Consider the following 6927-nt stretch of genomic DNA (forward strand, 5'->3'; position numbering starts at 1 on the left):
CAAGACTCTCCAGATAGGAGAGTAGCAGAGCCTTCTCTGGGAAATACCATCAGCCCAACAGGAAAAAAGCTAAAGATAATAACATTTGGGGTTCACTTATGAAACCGTCCAGCCAGGACACCTGAAAGAATTGTATAGATTAGAAATAATAAATACAAAGGTGGGTAAGTATTGGCTACTTTAATATTCTCTATTCTTGTAAGAACTGACCCTGAAACTTTGTGGTTTGGTTGGTTATCCCAACAGAAATCTCTTAGAAGGAATGCCTTCATTTGGGGATTATTTTTACAAATCGTTTTGAGATATTTGAGTAATCACATGTGCTCCTGGTTTGCTCCCGCCTCTGCCCTCCTAACCTCATTTTCCTTTCATTAGGCTAATGTATTAGGTACAAGAAATCAGAGGGAAGTAGTGTTCTTTGGAAGATTTTGCACTGGTGGCTTCTCCCCGCTTTAGGGGCAGCAGTTATCTTCAGAGTGAGCGCTTAGAGGTGATGGAGTCAGGTTTTACTGTTTCTTTGACTTGTATTAATGCTAAGTTTTCTCCTGACAGCACTCTTGTTGCAGAAACAGAAACGATTGGTATATTGGTCTGTGTAGGACCATTTGGGTTAATGATCTCTACCATTAATGGCTGATGTGGCAGGTCTAAGAGGCTACACACTAAAGGTCATAAGACACCCTGATTTTCTTACTGAAATTCTTTTTATTTCTTTATGAAATTCCAGCTGTCTAGAACTTTTTCTGCTTAGTGTTTTGTTTAACAGAAGAAGCATGGCTTCGGGGAAGGAAGTCTTATATTAGCTAATCCTTTCCTCTTCGTTCCCGATGAGCTTCAAACTAAGAAAGATGAAAGAAGCCTGGACTGGAGGGAAAAAGGTGAGTATAGCAGAAAAAGTTCAGTGTTTTTCTTCTGTGATGTCTTTTACAAGTTAAACAAAAAGATACCTTGGCCTTTCCTCTACTAGTCATTTGCTGGAGATAAGGAACTTGGCAGTGTGACCATTCTATCCAGGTATCTATTACAGTGCTTTTAGTGTCATACAGCATTGTGGATTAATTGCTATTGAGTTGCTAAGTAAGTATTGAATTTAATAGGCCAACATTTTTATGGGTTGTAGTATTTTGTGGAGGTAGGGGAGGTTTTGGAAGACTGTTAGTAGACTGGCTTAAAATTAAAAATACATATATAAGGAAATATAGTGGATGATAAAGCTATATAGGTAGTTTGCGGATCTTGTTATAGAGGACCAGGCTTAAGATATTTGTACTTTATCATGTGAACAGCACCATGGCATGTTGAAAATGGAGCTTTAGAAATATTAATTTGACAGATATATACCAAATGGAAAATAACTACTCTCTTTCAACAAGATATGTTGACTACCTGTCATATTCCAAGTGTGTGCTAGGCATGGGAGTTAAAAAGCTAGGTGAAACAGCCCCCTGCCCTTGCAAATAAATATTCAGTAGAAGAAGACATAGTAAGAGGGAAAAATACATGTTTTAAATTAAGTAAATGCAGTAATAATGGTTTAGTTGAGGTGCTGTTGGAGCATAAAGGAAGGGAACTTAAGTCACCTAGGAATTCATGGAAGATTTTTCTGGTGGATATGATATTCTAACAGCATCTAAAAAATGAAGGAATATGTGTAGTAAAAAAATTAGAGGAGAACATTACAGGCAGAAGGAACAGTGTAGAAACAGAGGCAAACATGTTAAGTTCAGGCAACTATGTGCACTTCTAGTTTGCTTTATTTTAAAGCAAGTTGAAGAAAAACGTAGTATGAGAGGTCAACAAGGACTTTATTTGCCTCTCTTGCATTCCAGGTGAGAGATGCTGTAGATCTGAACTAGGGAAATTGTGGTAGGGGTGGTGAGAAAGGGACAGTTTTTAGAAAATGTAGAGGTAAGCTCATTAGGACTGAATGATTGCATTTTGGGGATGAGGATAAAGCAGGAGCCTGGAATTGCACTTAGGTTTCTGCCTGGATAATCAGCTAGATTAGTAGCACTATTAACTGAGAACGAACAGGAGAGAGTAGCAAATCTGGAGTGAGTGCAGTGTTGGACATTTTGACATCTAGGTCCAACAGATATTCGGATATATCTAAAGCTTAGGACAGTTCAGAGCTGGAGACTGTAGGGGTTAGCTGCCATAAGTGTTATTCAAACTGTGAGTGTGAAATTAGACCACTTAGGCAGTGCTTCAAAGCAGAATGAAAATGGTACATAGAGGAACAGTGGTGTTTAAACAGCACTAGAAGAGGTCTCTCACAAAGGTGACTGATCATAGTTTCTCAAAAGCAGGATAGCCAAAAGTGGTGTCACAGGAGGAGATGATTTTATGTTCAAGATGGACAACAGCATCAAATGCTTTAGTGGATACCAATGAAATATATACTAAAACATTGCCAGTAGATACGACAGTTGGTGATCTTTGTTGTTTTCAGGAAAAAGGGAAGGAGTGAGATCGTAACTAGAGAGGAACACAGGGTTGATGAAAAGATTTTGATGAAAGTGGAAAAAAAACTGAGCATGTTTGTATACTGAAGGAATGGAGATAATAGTAGCTAACATTTATTGAAAAGATACTGGATTTCAGACCCTCTTTTAAGGGCTTTACATCTGTTAACTCATTTACTCTTCACAACATCCCTGTGACATAGACACTGTTTTCCTCATCTTACTAATGAGGAGAGTTAATCACAGAGATTGTTACATGGCTGACAACTAGTCAAGAGCAGAAACAGAATTTGAACCCAGGGATTTTGATGCAATAACCCAGCTGTTTACCGTTACCCTGTTTCCTCACTAGAACAGTTGGATGTTGAAGATTTGGAACAAATCATTATTAATGGATCAAGATTCCAGACGGGAGGGTATAAAATCAGGAGCGTAGGTGGGAATGTTGGTCTTGAGTAAGAATAAGGATATTTTATTCTGAAGACTAGAAACTGGGGGTACAGTTTGGAGGTGGTAAGTTTAGGGAGGGGATGGGGTATTGTGAAGTTTAGGAAATGAAATTTCCTGATTGTGTCATCCTTTTCCTATCAAATATTTACGCATGTGTTGAATTTATACCTTTTTTATTACAAAACATAATAGATAGCGAAAATTGCTTAAAACAAACATGTAGCTTATCATAAACGGTTTTAAGATGCAACCATCATGCAGGTAAAGAAAATAACATGTTGTTAGCCAATCCAGAAGCTTTCCAGGTGCTCCATTCCAATTAAAATGCTCTTTTTCTCCCCAAATTGATTATTTAAATGTGTATTGTTTAGTTTTCAAATATTTGGAATTTTCCAGCTTTTGAGTTACTGACTTCTCATTTAATTCTATTGTGGTCAAAGAACATAGTCTGTGTGATTTTAATTCTGTTAAATTTATTGTGGTTTGTTTTGTTACCTAGCACATGATCTATCTTGCTTAATGTTTTAGGTTGACTTGAAAAAAAGAATGTGTGTTCTGTTGTCATTGGGTGGAGGGTTTTATAAATTTCAGCTTGATAACACTAGTTGCTCATGTTGTTTAAATCTTCTATATCCTTGTTGATTTTATGTCTACTTGTATTAATTTCTGGGAGAGGAGTGTTGAACTCCCCAACCGTAACTGTGGATTTGTCTGTTTTTCCTTTTAGTTCTGTCAGTTTTTGCTTCTTATATCTTGAACCTCTGTTGTTAGTTGTATACACATTTAGAATTGTTATGTCTTCTTGGTGCATTGAACCTTTTCTCATTATGTAATATTCCTCTTCAGTCCTTTTAATTGTCCTTGTTCAGAGTCTTCCTTGGCTGTTATTAATATAGCTACTTCAATTTTTTTAAATTAGTGTTCAAATTAGTTTTTTCCTATCATTTCACTTTCTTTTCCCATAGCCTTTTATCTTTCCATTTATGGATCTTCCTTCTCCGACAAGAAATGTATGACTCCCTTTATCCTGAATATATTTATTTTCTGAATTCTTTATTACATAAAAAGTAGTTAAGTAAGTTAGCCCACACCACCAAAAATCTAAGCCTACTAAACAGAGTTCAAATTCTATTTATAGTGCTTTTTGTCTTTAGTCTAAAGGTATATTGTCTAAATTCTGTATTCAAAAGTTACTTGGGTTAATCTCCTCTACCCTCATCTACTATGGTTATGTTATTCTTTGAAATAAAGTATAGTTAAGTTCTTTTTTTGTTGTTGTTATTTGTGTTCAATTTTAAGGTCCTTCTCATTCTTGTTGTTTGTGTGTTTTGGAATGTAAAACAGTGACATATTTAAGAAAGTCATGACTGTGCAAAATAGGCCCAGAGATGTGTCACTGCCCCCATTCCTTCCACTGTGGATAATGAGCAGTCTCATTAGTTTATCTGGTGTTTCTTCTGTTAAATAAACAGTTACACGTATATTTTCTTATTTTCTCCATTTATTCTTACACAAGAGGGAGTTATCATAGGTACTCCTTTGCACATTGCTTTTTTAAAATTAATAGACATGTGTTTTGTGCTTGTGCGTGTGTGTGTGCAGTTTTAGGTTTGCAGAAAAATTAAGCATAAAGTACAGAGTTCCCTTGTATCCTCTTACCTGTCCCCCCCACCTGTTTTCTTCCTTATTAACATCTTACATTACTGTGGTACATTTGTGACAATTTATGAGGAAATACTGATACATTATTATTAACTGAAGTCCATAGTTTACAATTAGGGATCACTCTTTGTATTATACGTCTGATGAGTTTTGACAAATGTACGTATTGACATGTATCCATCATTGCAGTATCAGTAAGACTAACTTCACTGCCCTAAACGTCTTTTGTGCTCCACCTGTTCATTCCTTGCTCTGCCCTGGCAACCACTAGTCTTTTTACTGTCTCCATAGCTTTGACTTTTCCAGAATGTCATAGAGTTAGAATCATATAGTATGTAACCCCTTGAGATTGGTTTATTTCACTTAGCAATATGCATTTAGTTCCTTCATGTCTCTTTGTGGCTTGATAGCTCATTTCTAACACTGAATAATATTTCCTTGTAATGGATATACCATAGTCTGCTATCTGTTTGCTTACTGAAGTGTATCTTCTTTGCTTCCGAGTTTTGGTAGTCATGAATAAAGCTGCTGTAAATACTCATATGCAGGTTTTTATGTGAACATAAGTTTCAGCTCACTGGGTAAATACCAAGTATCACGATTGCTGGATTATCTTAGAAAGAGTATTTTTAGTTTTGTAACAAACTGCCAACCTGTTGTCCAAAATGGCTTTACCATTTTACACTCACACCAGCAACAAATAAGAGTTCCTGTTGCTCCACATTCTCACCAGAATTTGATGATGTCAGTGTTTTAGATTTTGGCCTAATAGGTGAGTAATGGTATTTTCACTGTTGTTTTAATTTGAAATTCCCTAATGATATACGATGTTTAGCATCTTTTTCAAATACTTATTTGCCATCTGTATATGATGAGATGTTTAAATCTTTTGTCTATTTTTCAGTTGGATTGTTTGTTTTCTTCCTGTTGAGTTTTAAGTTTCTTTGTATACTTTGGATACCAGTCCTTTATCAGATATGTATTTTACAAATATTTTCTCAGTCTGTGGCTTGTCTTTTCATTCTCATAACCATGTCTCTATTACTTTTAATTTCTCTGTATTGTTATGTTTTAAGTGGGCTTCTTTTAGAAAGAAACCTGGATCTTTTTAGTCTTTAAAAACTAAAATGGGGCGTTTAGATTATTTACATTTAATGTAATTTTTAAAGAATTGTGGTAAAATATACACAACATAAAATTTACCATCTTAACCATTTTTAAATGTACAGTTCATTTAGGGATTAAGTACATTGACATTGTTGTACAACCATCACCAGTATCCATCTCAAGAACTCTTACTTACAGAACTGAAGCTCTGTACTTAGTAAAGAACAGCTCTCCATTCCCTCCTCCCAGCAGCCTCTGGCAACCACCATTCTATGTTATCTCTATGAATATGACTGAGTACCTTATGTAAGTGGAATCTTACTGAATTTGTCCTTTTGTGACTGGCTTATTTCACTTAGCATAATGTCCTCAAGTTTCATCCATGTTATAGCATGTGTCAGAATTTCCTTCCTTTTTGAGGTTGAATACTGTTCCATTTTATGTATATACCATTTAAAGAAAATTCCATTAATGGGCACTTGAGTTTCTTCTACCTTTTGGCTATTATGAGTAATGCTGTGAATGTGGCTGTATAAATATTTCTTTGAGTCTCTGCTTTCAATTCTTTTGTATATGTACCTAGAAGAGGAATTGCTGGATCATACATGGTAATTCTATTTTTAATTGTTTGATGAAACACCCTACTGTTTATAATCATGGTCACACGATTTTACATTTTCACCGGCAGTGCACAAAGTTTCTAATTTCTCCCCATCCTCACCAACACTTGTTGTTTTGTTTTTGTTTTGTTGTTGTTGTTGCTGAGTGTGTGTGTGTGTGTGTGTGTGTGTTGGATGGCAGCCATCTTAATGGGTGTAAAGTGGTTTACATTTAATGTAATTATTGATGTGTTTGGATTTAACTCTGTCATATTATTATATGTTTTCTGTCTGTCCTCTGTTTTTTATACCTCTATATTTCCCCCTTCTTGGAGTCTTTTGGATTATTTAAACATGTTTAATATTCTTTTTCAATGTATCTATTGTAAAAGGGGCTTTGCAGATATGATTACGGATTATGAAATGGGGAGATTATCCTGGATTATCTGACTGGGCCCAGTGTAATCACATGGGCACTTATAAGAGGGAGGTGGTAAGATCAGAGTCGGAAAGAGATGTGCTGACAGAAGCAGAGGTTGGAGTGATATGCTTTGAAGGCAGAGGAAGCGGGGCTGAGCCAAGGTATGCAAGCAGCCCCTAGAAGCTAGAAAAGGCAAAAAAAAAAAAAAAAAAAAAGGCTTTCC

The 6927-nt window shown here is 35.8% G+C and overlaps 1 long non-coding RNA gene across 1 annotated transcript; it reads left to right on the forward strand.

Annotated features, from left to right (window-relative positions):
- Positions 1 to 731: 731 nt before the first annotated feature.
- On the forward strand, positions 732 to 4181 carry LOC116283480 (uncharacterized). Its single transcript, XR_012059165.1, has 2 exons — positions 732 to 2161; positions 2201 to 4181. It is a non-coding gene; the product is annotated as an uncharacterized lncRNA (long non-coding RNA).
- The last annotated feature ends 2746 nt before the right edge of the window (positions 4182 to 6927 follow it).

Source organism: Vicugna pacos, chromosome 15, assembly GCF_048564905.1.
Source record: "Vicugna pacos chromosome 15, VicPac4, whole genome shotgun sequence".
NCBI lineage: Eukaryota > Metazoa > Chordata > Mammalia > Artiodactyla > Camelidae > Vicugna > Vicugna pacos.